Consider the following 15,674-nt stretch of genomic DNA (forward strand, 5'->3'; position numbering starts at 1 on the left):
CCAGCCCCACCACGGCAGCCTCCCTGTCCTTTACTCAAAGTACCTGAGAACCACACAGAGATGTCCATTGACCTTCATCAGCTTTCTCCTTCTGGAGAACTTCTATGTCTGCCTGGAGACCTACACACCAGGGAAGAAGGGCGAGATGCAGTGGTTTTAGTTCTCTCTGCTATGCCCCTTTTCTTTTTTTGAGGTTTTCTTTATTCAATATGGACTTCCATTTCTAGTATAATCACATTGGTTTAAATCACATATGAAAAGTAAATTAGAATGTATGTGAATAAAAGGAGTTATTTATATTGCAATTGGCATCTTGCCAGACTTACTCACAGAAGAGGAGTCACTGGCAATATCTGGAAAATGAGCCAGCTAAGGGATGAGCAGGAGGGAGAAAGGATTGGCCAGGGAGAGAGGCTTAGGAGGTAATTAATATCTTTATTTTGACTTTATGGCTTTTTTATTTCTTAAATGAAAAATGCTTTGTCTTCAAAACTTACTTCTCTTACTTTCTATAGTAAGAAAATACAAAACAACTACTTAGCAATTCTACTTTTGCATAGCAGGACATCATGTAACCTTTTCCAAGCAGCTTACCAGCTTTCCGGTACTTCAGGGCAATGTTCCATAACTCAAACACGTGTGGCTTCTGCTGCTTCTTGACCTAAAGATTTATTAAAAAAAAATATTTAATTTCTAAACGCCCTAATAGTCACAACAATAAACATTGTTTTCACATCAAATGTTGAACAGGAAATATAATCAGGTTGTCTTTTTCATAGTGCTTAGGTGCTGCATTTATCTTTTACTTGTAACTACACAAAGACTCCTCACACACCCAACTCAGTGAGTATTCCACCCCAAAAGGCCCTGCAGGCACCCTTCTGCAAAGTGCTTCCAAAACTATCTTTACATGCAGAACAGTTTCACTCATCTGTTTTTTATCTTTCTATTACTTTCTAAAATTCAGCTCTCACAGTTTCAGATTGTTTACTTGCAAAGGTGCAGAATGCAAGGCACTGTTAGCATCACCAGACTTGATGCACAAATCAGCCTCTGCAAGTACACTTACCACAGTATCCCTAAATTTCAGTATCACTGCCAAAAAATGCATCATTTCCATTTAAATCAATGCAAGAAAATGAGATCATGTTAAAACTAAAGATGCTGGCTGGCATCTCCAGCATTAGTGAGTGGGTTCTCCAGCATTAGTGAGTGGGTTGAACTACCACACTCAAGTTCCCCATCACTACAGAATCCCAGCAGCAGCAGCAGATGCTGATCCAAATGAACACAAAGAAATAAAATAATGTGACTGTGTACCTATGACTTTTGGCCCCAAACCACAAATCTACTGCTTGCTCTGCCACTGCTACAGGTCTTTTTGCAAAAACTGACAGAAACAATGACAGAGAAAACAATGCTGCCTGGAACTGCAGTGTCTTTCAATCCCAGAGAAAACTTGCCTCATTTATTTTTAAAGGACACTTTTCCTGGAAATGCACCATACCTTAGGGCTAAAACAGACCGATTCTTTAGAATCACTCCAAGTGTCATCATTCCCCTCCTTGTCAGAACTCCTTCAAAAACAAAGCAAGAAGAGTGCTATGTCTCTAAAATCACCCCTCAAGCAAGTGGGAGGGGTTTGTAAAGTCTCACCTTATTGAGCCTCCTTCACAAAGGTCATCTGTGGCTGTTCAAAGATTCAATGACATGCTGACATTAGATTTGGCAAGCTAACAATTCAACAGTACACACAAACATTTAACATGGACAACTCTACAGCTCCTACAGAATGAAACTGGCCACAACTGGACCCAAATGGGCGTGGTGACTGCTGCAAGAGTCACACCTGAGTGTCGGTGTACGGATGCACCTCTGTGCCTCCTGGAACACTCTGTGTGGCACCTGTGGGTGCAGGTCCCTGTGCTGTTATGTTATTTAGAATACAAATCACTATCCACCTTCTCTACCCATCCTGCTCAGTAACACCTGATATTTCAAGCCAACAAATGTTCTCTTATTACAGGTACCCAACACCCAATTCCCTGGTGACAGAGCTGTAACATTTGCCTCAGAGCAGGAGGGAGTGCTGCTTCTCTTGAGTTGACCACAAGCACATGGAATGGATGTGGCACAAGGACTCCTCCCCAAAACATACACTTCAGAGGACCTCAGAAGCTCTCTCAGGATCACCCCAGCTTACCCTCTAACCCTCTGTTGCTGCAGCACAGCAAAGGGACTCTCATGATGTGCTTTGCACTGCCAGCCTGACTGCACTGTTAATGCCAGGAAATGCTCCCTGAACACTCTCTGCTGTCCATTTGCCACACAGTTCTGATATAACACACTTAAAAAAGCTGAAAGAAGAACAGGTCCCAATCTAGAGTTCATTTATATTAAAAAATTAATTCTCTAGGATTCTTCTAGGGCTGTGTGAGCTCCTAAGCATAGTTTGGATTTTAAACACTCACTGAAGGAGCTGGGTGTTTGATCACAAAGCAATGTCATTGCTTTCCTGGATCACCAGGTAGTACACATTTTCTAAAGTTTATTTCTAAAAAATTACTGAGGGTGGGAAAAAAAGCATCATTTCTGTTGTAAATCAAACTATGTTGCAGAAGATACAGTACACACAGGCACTGTTGCTTTGCTGAGACAATTTTTCCTCACTGTATCTGTACTGCACCTCGTTCAGCAAACATCTGTAACTGATGCTGAGAAGTAACATGACTCCAGTGCAGGTGAAACTCTTCATATTAAAACAGAGACACAGCATCTCAGTGGAAATAGACAAGACATGTACCTTCCTGCCAACTCATCTCTCGTGTCCCCATCTACAGAAAGATAAACAACTACTCAGAAAGAACCTCCTGCTTTTGCTCTTGGATTTCACCACCTGAATGGCTATCTCCAGGTAAAAGTACAGACATGAAAACAAAACCATTCTCTCCTAGTTCCTTCCCTGTCCCTTTCTTTCTCTCTGAAGGAACACCCTGACAGGCAGAGGCAACAATCCTGGCAGTGGACATGGAGCACACAAATCACAACTGCCCTTACAGCCTGACAAGGCCAAAAAGTAACAAATCAGCACATTCACAAAGCTTCTTGTGCTGCTCCTCCTGATGCCTGCACTGAAGTCACCAGGGAGCACAGTCAGTGCTGACAATACAAACCACCTCAAGAATAGGCCACATCATTTTCCTCTTGAGCTGCTCCCTAGTTAAGGATCCTACCTCCTCTGTCCACAGCAGGTGCACCCCACATAAATGGAGCAGCTCCTGCCTGCTCAGGACTGGTAACCATGGTGATATCTTCTGTATCACATGCAGGAGCTTCTCCTGTGTTCTCCTGGTCTGTTTTTGCTTCCAGCTCTCCAGCAGCTCAAGCCTGCTCAGGAATTCGAAGTATCTTGAGGATGTTGTCACCTTGAGCATCCCCTGCAGGAGCTTCTGCTGTGTTCTCCATTTTTGCCAGATATTGACTCAGACTGCACAAAGAAAGAGAGGAAATAGAGTTGGTAAAAAGAACCACATCCTGGCGTACACCATTCAGCACAACACTAAACACCAACTTATTATCCACTCTACACATATTCATACAAATTCATATGCTCCTCAGTATTTGTTAAGGGTAACACACACAGAACTCACTGCTCTTTCCCTAGAGATGCACGTTCACACCTTCCAAGTTATTAGCTTCTGCTTGGAACATTTTTTCAGTCTGCCTTTTAGGTACACATAACCACCTGAGAGAAGGAACCCCCACAGCTACAAAGCTGTGCATCAGAGCAAGGAAGGGCTCTCAGTCACATCTCCTCTGAAACAAAAGGCTGGTGCTTCCTGGGCACTGCAGTGCAAGTCAGCAAGGACAATGGTGCTGGGCTGGGCAGAGGCTTTACATGCATCTCAGCTTGCCAAGTTCCTCCTTTGGCTACAGACACTTTGGAGAGTTCCTATTGGGCAGACCTCAGCTCATCAACAACACTTGAAAGATTCTCTAACAGAGAATCCTGGGCAGAAATTTTCCTCAACTTCCTAATTATCACTAGACAGTGACTCAGTTCAGTAGTCCAGGCTAACCAAACACCAGGTGACAGAATTGCTCTGGTACCACCCTCCCAATTGAAGATAAAAGGGGAATAGGGAAGAGAGACTTGAAGGTGTGAATGACTGGAACAGCTTTGCTCGAAGAGGAAGAGACAGGAACACGTGGGATGAGGAACAAATATCTACAAGTCTAGACCAAAGCCCATCTCCATGGTCCCAGTTATAAGTGTCCCAGGGTCCCCTGCAGCAGGGCCGACTCAGGAGAGGGGTCTCCAGCTGCCCCCAGCACCTGATTGGGGACAGAGTGGTTGGAGAGCAGCCAGGCAGAAAGGAACCTGGGAGTCTGGATTGACAGGAAGCTGAACATGAGCCAGCAGTGTGCCCAGGTGGCCAAGAACGCCAATGGCATCCTGGCATGTATCAGAAACAGCGTCACCAGCAGGTCCAAGGAGGTGATTCTGCCCCTATACTCAGCCCTGGTAAGGCCACACCTTGAGTACTGTGTCCAGTTCTGGGCCCCTCAGTTCAAGAAGGATATTGAGGTCCTCGAACAGGTCCAAAGGAGGGCAACCAAGCTGGTGAAGGGACTCGAACACAGATCCTATGAGGAGAGGCTGAGGGAGCTGGGGCTGTTCATCCTGAAGAAGAGGAGGCTCAGGGGAGACCTCATTGCTCTCTACAACTACCTGAAAGGAGGATGGAGCCAGGCGGGGGTTGGTCTCTTTTCCCAGGCAACTCTCAGTAAGACAAGAGGGCATGGTCTTAAATTGTGCCGGGGGAAGTTCAGATTGGATATTAGAAAGAATTTTTTCATGGAAAGGGTGATCAGACATTGGAACGGGCTGCCTGGGGAGGTGGTGGACTCTTCGTCCCTGGAGACGTTTAAAAAGCGACTCGATATGGCACTCAGTGCCATAGTCTAGTGACTGTGGCGGTAGTTGATGAAGGGTTGGACTCGATGATCTCTGAGGTCCCTTCCAACCCAGCCTATTCTATGATTCTATGATTCTATGATTCTATGATTCTATGATGGATTCGGATCTTGCCGAGCACGGGCAAGCTGATGACAAAACAGGAGCCCCTGCCTAAGAGCTCTCAGTGCAGCCCAGCAGCAGGGAAGAAGGGAACAGGCAGGGACCAGGCTGCCATTCCTCTGGGCTCTGAGAGAGGCTGGCAGGAGATGGGAGGGAATCCTGAGCCCTGCCTCTTCCACCCCTCACGGGTCCCTCAGGGTGCTACACACCCTCTTTCTGGGGCCTCCCACCGGTACCAGAAAATCAGCCTGGGCCCAAAAACCAGAACCCACAGCAACCACACCCATCAGAAGACATCCCTGAGCACACCTTCAACACACCTCTAAGCACACCATTAAACCTTGGTGCTGCCACCAACAACATTCCAAAGCCACACTAACTGACCACTTATTCTCATCATAAAGTTCAAAGTTTACCTCCAGTTCCCATGAAGATCAGCATAATCCTCAGCTGTCAGCCCATCAGTGTCTTCATGGAAAATATTGGCACCATAAGAAAGGAGAACTTTGACCAAATTAATCTGCCCAAAAGAAGCAGCAATCATGAGTGGGGTTCTGAAAGATTCAAAACATCCTATGAATTTCATCAGGATCAGGAGCCAGTGTTTTACAGAGACACTGTCATTAGTTTCATTCCTGCTTGCTCTCAGAAAAATTCTTTTCCCCATTACTTTACAATGAACAATAGAAAAAGCAGGTTCCATTAGAAGCAACAATAACATGGCAGAGGGAGTCAAAACAGCTGCGTGGTCAGACAGAGCTGCCACATGTACAACACTTCAGTGCACACGAGGCTGCTGTGCAGGAGGTGGTTTCTCAAAATGAGGCACTGCTGCCTGGCTCAGGAAACATCTCCTGCCAGACAATGCCTCCTGGACAGCCCCAATGCAGAAAGCAGCCTCTGAGGTACCACAGCAACCAAACTCAGACTGCTTTCACAAGACATACAGAAACAGCTCCGTCCCAGGGCCCCCCTGCTTTTGGTCAGATCACATTCCCATGCTTCTCAGCAATCCAACAGAAAGAATACCAAAGGACACCTTTGGAGAAACCCCTTGCCTTTGATGCCGGTCTCGAGCGTGCATGTCAGCTCCTGCTTTCAGGAGAATTTCTACTATCTCTTCCTGACCTTCAGAGACAGCAAGAGCTAGTGGGGTAAAACCCTCCTGAAAAGTCAGAGAAATACATCATGTTAATCATCAAAGTAAAAAAAATCTGTAAAAGAAATACTGACACCACTTTCTCAAAGGACTTGCTGAAGAAATAGAAACATTTACCTTATTCTTGGCACGATGATTGACGTAATGCCTGAGTAACAGCCCCATGAGGTTTTTATTAGGAGCCCGGACGGCCAGATGGAGGGCAGTGTGGCCATCGGTGTCGGTGAGATTTGGGTCGGCACCGTGCTCTAGCAGGAAAGCCACACAGTCTTCTTGATGAAACTGTACTGCCTGGGAACAACACACAAAAAAAGGAAAGACTTCTAAAATCCCATTTCACTCCATCACAGCTCGCCCAGCTTCTGACCACTGGGAAAGAAGAGCACCTGCAAAGATGATCTGACAGGTGCCTATTCCACTCCAAACCCAACAGGCGTGTTTCCGCACATCTCTGCCTACAGAGTCCTGCCAGACACCTCTCCTTTCATGGACAGTCAAGAAGTCCCTCTTCCAAGAGCAGAACTTCTCTCACTCACCGCCATCAGGGGTGTTCTCCTGAGACTGTCAGCAGCATCCAACTGGCAGCAGTGCCTTACGAGAAATGTGACGACCTCTGTGTGGCCATTTGCACACGCCAGATGGAGAGGTGTCCTGAGAATCAAACATGGGAGCTTAACACTGAGAGACAATGAAAGAACCACAGCTGTTGCACCACCCAGCCCGGGGGACCCTGCTGCTCTTGCTGCCTGCTGCTGCTGCTGCTGCAACCCTGCAGACATCACCCACAGGGCAGGAGAGACCTGGGGAGGCCTCACCAGCTGCAAGAGAACCCTGCAGGGAGAGCCCAGCACCTCCAGGAGCACTGGCGCCCACCCAGCAGCTCCCAGTGCTGGAAAGCTCTCGAGTTCCCCCTCCCAGCTGACAGGGCACATCTTGCTTTGCAAGCAATCAGTTCCAAGGGGATCCCACACAAACCCTGCAGGGGGGATGCTCCCGCACGCCATCTGATGTGTCCCAGCAGCGACCCAAAGCCCCTCACCGATTCTCCCTGTCGTGGCGGTCGATGACCCAAATCTCAATCCACCAGCGCCAGCGCCTCAGCCAGGCCAGGTGGCTGCGGGCAGCCGCGCGGTGCAGCCTGCCCAGACCTTGGTACTGAGGCTCAGGGGCACTGGTGCCGGAAGCAGCAGCAGTACAGGGCTGCCCAGGAGCGCTGCCAGAGCGGGGAAGCTTCTGCTTCTTGGTGAAGAGCCCCATCCCAGGAGCTCTGTGAGCTGCGGCACGGGCACAGCCCCGCTGGTGCAGCGGGAGGCAGCCGGCCGAGCTGTAGGGGGTTAGGTAAGGATTCTAAGAATCTTAGGATTCTAAGAGCTAGGCAGTGACCCTCTTTATTGGTGTCTGGTGGCTTTTGGTATCAAATACTGTGCTGAATGCTGTGAGCTCTTTGCCACCAGCTTATCCCATCTTTGCAGTCTGCACAACCACTTCTTGTCTCTCACCACATCTTTAAATGGCAAACTAGCTTGCTCTGACTGCACAGAGCTCACTGCAAAAGTTCCACTGCCATTGTACAAGTACAGGGTGTTTCCCTAGACAACTCTAACCCATAACTAGAGGGAAATGGACATCTAGAATTCTCCTGGCCTACCAGGAATTACTGGCAGGAACACTATCTTTTCCCTATCTCTGGGGAAAATCTCAACACAAATGTTAACTGTCACCACGCCACATGTGTCACACCCAGCTACACAGACAATCACCTCAAAGTTCCCTGCTGCAAACACATCCTCTGCAGGCCCCAGCACCAGCCTGACCTTCCACAGGCAGCCCAGCTTTTGAAATGAGCCACTAATGGCTGTAATTAGCCACCAACCACACCCCACTGCAGGGCAACAGCCAGGAGAGAATTTAAAAGAAACAACTTGCCTCAGGCACTGAGTCTCGCTGCTGTCTGCTGAGCTGCCCATAACAAAACCCAAGCTTTTTCAGGTATTGCAGAGAAGTCAGGACACAGCTCCTTAGAAGGTAGAGAATCACTGAATGGCTTGGGTTGGAAGGGACCTTCAAGATTATGAAGATCCAAACCATCCCTGCATGGGCAGGGATCTCTCCCACTAGACCAGGTGTCACAAAGCCTCATCCAACCTGGCCTTGAACACTTCCTGGGAAGGGCATCAGCAACTTCTCTAGGCAACCTATTCCAGTATCCTGCCACTCTCATGAGGAAGAATGTTTTCCTACTATCTAACCTAAATCTGCCCCCTTTCAGTTGACCCCTTGTCCTGTCACTACTCTCTCTGGTGAAAAGCCCCTCCCCAGCTTTCCTGTAGCCCCTTCATGGACTGGAAGTGTTGCCCGTAACCAAAACACAAACCAACAGAGTCAGTTTATGCGGTGCTTTATTCAGGGCCCGGGAAGCCTGAGGACTAGCGTCCTTTATTACCTCCTTCCGGGTTATAGCCTTCATGACCCTTCGTGTATGTTGAGTTTCTTTAATAATCATTCCCAATAAACCCTTGTACATTACTAAAGCAATCACAACAATGATAATTATCATAATTCCATATTGTATAATTGATGATATCCAACCAGAGACCTGGATCCGTAGGGAGCTGAATACTGCTCCAACCCAATTGTGTTCTGCCTCTTTTTGAACATCGTGGACCTTGTCCTCAATTTGTTCCAATTGGCTAATATCTCTCTCTACTTCCTGGGTAACGTTTGGGATATGCACACAACAATGTCCATTTCTATTATGCAGATACCCACAGACACCATGCTCTTTTAGTAATATCATGTCCAAGGCCATTATATTTTGTATGGTCATCCTAGTAGTGGCCTGTAACTGTAAATTCAGGTCCCTAAATCCTTTCTTCGTTACTGCCGCCAACCTTTCGGTCTGTCCCAATAATTTGAACAACATTTCCCAATTCCAATAAGTGGAAATTGGTGTAAACAAAGATTCCAGCACCCACCCAAATTTGACTAATTAATTCATCCTCCGTATCCCATCTCCATTTTACAATAATTTCGGTGGATCCAGCTCCCTGGTCATCCGTAAACAAACAGGTCAGATTAACATCAGATCCCTCAGGCATCAACAGGTAAGGTTCAAGTACATTAACCTTTACAAAGGTTTCTGTTAACACAATCAAGCTTAGCAAGATCAGTATCCCTAAGATCTGCTTCTGAACACCATCCTTGTTGGAGACAAAGGCTCTACCGACCATTGTGTGGGGACCTTCTTGACCCTGGTGTAGTGAATCCAATTGTCGATTCCGTTGACCTTGACGGCCGTGTAGGTGGTCATGATCACCTGGTGAGGACCGTCCCATGTCTCCTTCAGTGGTTCCACTGACCAGTTCCTGATGTAGACTTGGTCTCCTGGAAGGATGTCGTGGACCGGATTTTCCAGGGGTAACGGTCGGTTCCACTGCAACGCTCCTCTAAGTGCTGTAAGGGTCTTATTCAAAGACAACACATAATTTAATATCACCTGATCCCCCACCAAATGAGGATCCCCCTGATAAGTAGTAGCATGGTAGGGTTTGCCGTACAAAATTTCGTACGGACTTACCCTTATCCTTTCCCTTGGTTTAATCCTAATTCTTAACAGAGCTAAAGGCAATGCCTGAGGCCACTGGATTTTTTTTTTGCTTCTTGGCAAATTTTCTTAATTTGGTTTTTCAATGTTTGATTCATCCGCTCTACCTTACCACTTGATTGGGGTCTCCAAGGCGTGTGCAGATTCCAAGTTATTCCTAACGTTACAGAAATCTCCTGCACGATCCCTGCAGTGAAATGAGGACCCCTATCAGATGATAGCCCCAACGGCACCCCAAATCTAGGGATGATTTCTTTCAAGAGTGTTTTTACCACTTCCTTTGCCTGATTGGTCCTGCAAGGGAAAGCTTCTGGCCATCCCGAGAATGCGCACACATACACCAACAGATGTTTGTATGCTTGGGCTTTTGGTAACTCAGAAAAGTCTATTTGCCAATAATCTCCTGGTTGTGGACCTACCTGCAACTTACCCATTTGTACCTGCCTTCTTACCACTGGGTTGTTTTTGATACACACCGGACACATTGCATTTACTCTTTTTGCCAATGTTAACATCTGGTTTGAGAATATTTAATTTTTCAAAAATTTTACCATTGCCTCCGCACCCCAATGACACTTATTGTGTTCTGTTTCCAGTACTGTCCTCATGATTCTCACTGGCAGGATCACCTGTCCTGTTGGGGTCACATACCAACCCTTGATGTTCTTTCGTACCTACAACATCCGTGCCAGCTTCTCGTCCTCTGGCGAGTAATGTGGTTTGTCTTCCATGTATGCAGCAGCAGGGTTGCCCCGAGCCGGTAGCAAAGCTAATTGAGTCCATACCTCTCTGGCAACCTGCTTTGCCACTTGGTCCGCTTGTCGATTTCCCTGGAATTCTTTTCCTGGATTGTTCCGATGTCCTTTGACGTGCATCACCGCGACTGCCGATGGTTTGTAAATCGCTTCCAGTAACATGATTATCTCTTCCCTGTGTTTGATTGATGACCCCTGCGAATTAAGAAGTCCCCGCTCCTTCCACAGAGCCCCATGCACATGTACTACTCCAAATGCATATTTGGAATCAGTCCATATGTTAACTTTCTTCCCTTGACTCAATACCAGGGCTCTTATCAGGGCCCAAATCTCTGCTTTCTGCGCTGACGTGCCCGGGGGCAATGCTTTTGCTTCCACTATCTGCTGCAAGGTAACCACTGCATACCCTGCATACCTGGTACCTTTTCCCACAAAGCTGGACCCGTCCATGAACAATTCCCAATCAGGGTCCGGCAGTGGCTCATCCTTCAGGTCCTTCCGGCTGGCGTACACTTGTTCGATTACCTCCACACAGTCATGTTCCAGCTCTCCTTCTTCCTGGGTGGACCTGAGGAATTCTGCTGGGTTAAGGTGATTTGTTATTTTCAGCTCCACATCATCCTGTTCCCTCAATTGGGCCTGGTATTGGAGCATCCTGCTCGACGAGAGCCAATGGCCCCCCTTTTGTTCCAATACTGTGATGACCATATGAGGCACATAAACTGTCATGTGCTTGCCCAATGTTAGCTTACGTGCTTCTTGGATCAGGATTACTGTGGCTGCCACTGCTCTTAGGCATCCTGGCCATCCCCCACTTATTGAGTCCAATTGTTTAGAAAAGTACCCAACCAGCCTTTTCCAAGACCCCAGTTTCTGAGTGAGCACCCCCAAGGCTAACTTTTGCCTTTCATGTACATACAATTGAAAGTCCTTGGTTAGATCAGGCAGGCCCAGGGCAGGTGCTTCCTTGAGGGCCTGTTTTAATTCCCGGAACGCTTTATCTTCCGTGGGTCCCCACTTAAATCTCGGTTCCTTCACAACCTCATACAATGGTTTGGCTGTTAGCCCAAAGTCGGGGATCCACAGTCGACACCAGCCGATCATTCCTAGAAAAGATCTTAGTTCCTGGTTATTGCGGGGTACTGGAATTGCACATATGGCTTGTATGCGATTTACTCCCAAACGACGAACTCCCTGCGAAATTTCACATCCTAAATAGATGACCTTTTGTTTGACCAGCTGTGCCTTTTCTCTGGATACCCGGTATCCAGCCTGTCCCAGCATATTTAGTAATGCAATGGTTAATTTGAGGCAGAGACCTTGTTCTGTGGTACCCAGGAAAATATCATCCACATACTGCAACACCACATAAGAAAAAGGCGAATCTTTTACCTGGGTAATCTTCCATTCCTCAAGTTCCTTGGCCAGCTGGTTACCAAATATGGTGGGCGAGGATTTAAATCCTTGGGGAAGCCTGGTCCATGTGAGCTGGCGCTTTCATCCCGTGTCGGGGTTCTCCCATTCGAATGCAAAAATGTTCCTGCTTTCAGGTGCCAGGGGTATGCAGAAGAAGGCATCTTTTAAATCAATTACTGTAAACCATTGAAATTTCTCAGAAACAGATGTTAACAATGTGTACGGATTTGCCACTATGGGATGTATATCTTTGGTGATTAAGATAATTGCCCTTAAGTCCTGCACTAACCTGTAATTACCATTAGGCTTTTTGACCGGGAAGATAGGAGTGTTGAATTCAGATTCACACTCCTGCAGAATCCCTAAGTCCAAAAATTGAGTTATCATTGGGGCTATCCCTTTCCTAGCTTCCAGACTAATGGGGTACTGCCGTACCCTCACCGGTTGGGCCCCTTGTTTTAATTCCACCACCACTGGTACTGCCGCTTTTGATTTACCTGGGGTCCCTGTTTCCCAAAGCCCCCGAAGCCTTTCCCCAATCCAGCGCCACCTCTCCTTCAGGGACCTCCCCGGCCGCCGCGCCAGGCCCCACCGGCCCCGACATCAACCCTGGCGACCCGAGCGGGACGAGCTCCGCCCGACGCAGACAGCCGCCCGCCCGTGCGGGGTGGCCGGGGGAGAGGCCCACACCTCCCCCCCCCGACGCCGCCGGCGCCCTTTCTCCTTCTCTATAGAATCCATAATAGTGTCCAGCAACATCTGCAAATCATTCCAATCAGGATTCTGAGTTTTTATTACCATTTTCACAACCCGAGCCACTTTCTCAGGATTTTCCCTGTACGCCCCCGCCGATTGTTTCCATATTATTAAATCATTCGGTGAAAAAGGAACCTTTCTCATCACCTTCCCTCCATCCGCTCCCACTGCCCCTCGCAGCGGAGCCATCAACTGAGGCTGCGAAAAACCGCCTCCTTTCTCCAGCCTCCCTCTCCGAGTCCGCTCCGCAAGCGGCGTTCTCGGCTGATCAACCCAATCCTTCCTGCTCTATCCCCTCCTCGGATGAGGAAGGAAGAGGGACCCTAGCCGTATTTACCGGGGGAGCCTCAGGAGGTGGGAGCGGCGGCGTGCTCGGGGAGACCAACAAAGACACATCCTCCTCTTCCTCCGAGAATCGTATCTTACGCTCTTTACAACCAGGGCATTTATCACATTCTACTTTCATGGTTTTTAATAATAACAATCCACATGCTTTTTCTTATTTTTTTTTTCTTGTTTGTTTTTTTTGTTTGTTTGGTTTTTTCTTTTTCTTTTTTTTCTTTTTTCTTTTTTTTTCTTTTTTTTTTTTCTTTTTTTTTCTTTTTTTTTTCTCTTTTTTTTTTCTTTTTTTTTCTTTTTTTCTCTTTTTTTTTTTTTCAGTCAGGTTTTTCTTTTAGATATTAAAACAAATCCAAATACTGAATTTCATCCCATTTCTCAGTTTCCCGCAAGAAACTCGTCATAGGGCTTAATATTTCAGGAGTTATTGTACCATTCCGTGGCCACTGCATACCCCCCGTTTCATATTCAGGCCACACATGATTACAGTTATCAACCAAGGTTTTCCTCCGCAATTCCTGCCCAAAATTACCCTCTTTCCAATGTTTTAACAGACAACCGAGATGCGAATCCTCAAGAACATCATTGTTATTACAAGACAGAGCTCTGAAAGTTTTAAACGGCAGCATGCTGACACTTTAGACTGGCGCGCACTCACACACACACACAAACAAAAACAATATACGGCCGATTACCAATACCAAATACCAAACTTGCCTATACTCGTCGCCGCGAGTGGCAAGTGCTGTATCTGCACAGCTTTCTACTTGCTGTGTCTTACGACCAGCGCCTAGGCTTCCAAACAACCAATCCTAATACTAACCTTTCTATAGGGAATAAAGCACCTTCGGGCTTACCTCATGGTCGTCCGTCGGGCGCGGGGTCGGGCACGGGTTGATGTCTCCTCCAGGAATCACCTGGTGCCGGCTTTTGGAGTGGATCAGCACGTGAACCGCCCCAGCCGCCTCCGGAGTCCCATCTGGGTCGCCAGAAAACTGTTGCCCGTAACCAAAACACAAACCAACAGAGTCAGTTTATGCGGTGCTTTATTCAGGGCCCGGGAAGCCTGAGGACTAGCGTCCCAAGTCAGGGTTCCGAAGACCCTCGTTTTTGGTTCAGCTTTTATACTCTTTTTCATTACAGGCCACGTACAGAGTTACATAAATTTTAGTCACAAACAGTCACATAGATCATGCAGATAACAATAGACAAACAGTCACATAGATCTTACAAATAACAATAGATAGTCATCTCTTAAACTGTAAATCCACGGTTTACCGTTTCAGCTGTCATTACCACCTGGCCCACCACCTGGATACAATATTTTATCTTGATCTTTGGTATATGGTATCAGTTTGCTTAACTATTCTCCTTTTGATTAATGTTTTTGCTGATGGGGTCAACACACTCCTTATTCTCCTTTGATCATTGTTCTTGTAAGGGTCAGCTCACTCTTAACTAGTTACTTATTCTCAGAGTTTTAGTCTACCTGAGCCCCTTCTAACTCTTAGTTCGTCCATTTAAAAATTTTACAACCAATATTATTTTATTTCTACTATAAACTGTAACAGAAGGTTTCTAAGGCCCCCCCAGAGCCTTCTCTTCTCCAGGCTGAACAGCCCCAACTCTCTCAGCCCATCTTGGTAGCAGAGGTGCTCCAGCCCCCTGGTCATCTTTGTGGCCCTTCCCTGGACCCTCTCCCACAGGTCTGGACCTTTCCTGGGCTGGGGGCTTCAAATCTCTATGCAGTATTCCAGGTGCAACTCCTGACTTTGCTGTGAGCTGCACAGATCCAGGGTTCCCCCCAGTGCTGGGGGTCAGGCACAGTGAGCACTGACCTCAGAGCACCCAGCAGTTCCCATCTCAGCCCAGTGGATATTGAAGCTGAGCAATCAGAACCCCCCAAGTTTCTGCAGGAAACCAGCAGGAGGGGAATGCCCGTCCCGGGGTGCAGGCAGTGGGCACCCTCCAGCTTTCTCCAGGGAAACCCTGCCCAGCCCCTGGCACAGGGCACCCCCGGCCCAGCCCTTACCTGCCCACGGGTTCCTGGAGGGCTTGCCAGAAGGGGCTTCCATCCATGTCGCGTGGGAGAACATCTCCTGCTCTGAAGGCTCCAAGACTGCCTTGGAAAAACATACATTTTGCTGACTGAGTATATTGTGGGGTACAAAAAAAAAAACAAAAACAAAAAAACCAACCAAAAAATACCCCCAAAACCCAACAAAAATATTATCAGTTGAAGCTAAGTGACCAAATGTGTTTTTGACCCCTTTTTTTTTTCCCCTCAGGGACACCCAGGCCAGCAGCAGCTTGCAGGGAAGCTGCTGGGCTGCCAGCAAACACTGTGTGACTGTGGAGAGGTTCTGCACAGCCCTTCCCTGCTCCCTTGCAACTCATCCCTGGGGCTGGAGCTGCTTTTAACCCCCAAAGCCCCAAAGATTTTTTCAAAAGTCCATCACCAGCTTTCTTGCAGGCCCCCTTCAGATACTGAAAGGCTACAATAAGGTCTCCTCAGAGCCTTCTCCTCTCCAGACTGAGTGACATCTCCAGAATGAATGACATCTC

General features: G+C 47.4%; 1 long non-coding RNA gene across 1 annotated transcript; it reads right to left on the reverse strand.

Annotated features, from left to right (window-relative positions):
* Positions 1–1,657: 1,657 nt before the first annotated feature.
* LOC115600085 lies at positions 1,658–5,534 on the reverse strand. Its single transcript, XR_003988818.1, has 3 exons — positions 5,497–5,534; positions 3,234–3,487; positions 1,658–1,690 (listed from the first exon to the last, which is right to left on the reverse strand). It is a non-coding gene; the product is annotated as an uncharacterized LOC115600085 (long non-coding RNA).
* Positions 5,535–15,674: the final 10,140 nt, after the last annotated feature.

Source organism: Calypte anna, chromosome W (assembly GCF_003957555.1).
Source record: "Calypte anna isolate BGI_N300 chromosome W, bCalAnn1_v1.p, whole genome shotgun sequence".
NCBI classification, from domain to species: domain Eukaryota; kingdom Metazoa; phylum Chordata; class Aves; order Apodiformes; family Trochilidae; genus Calypte; species Calypte anna.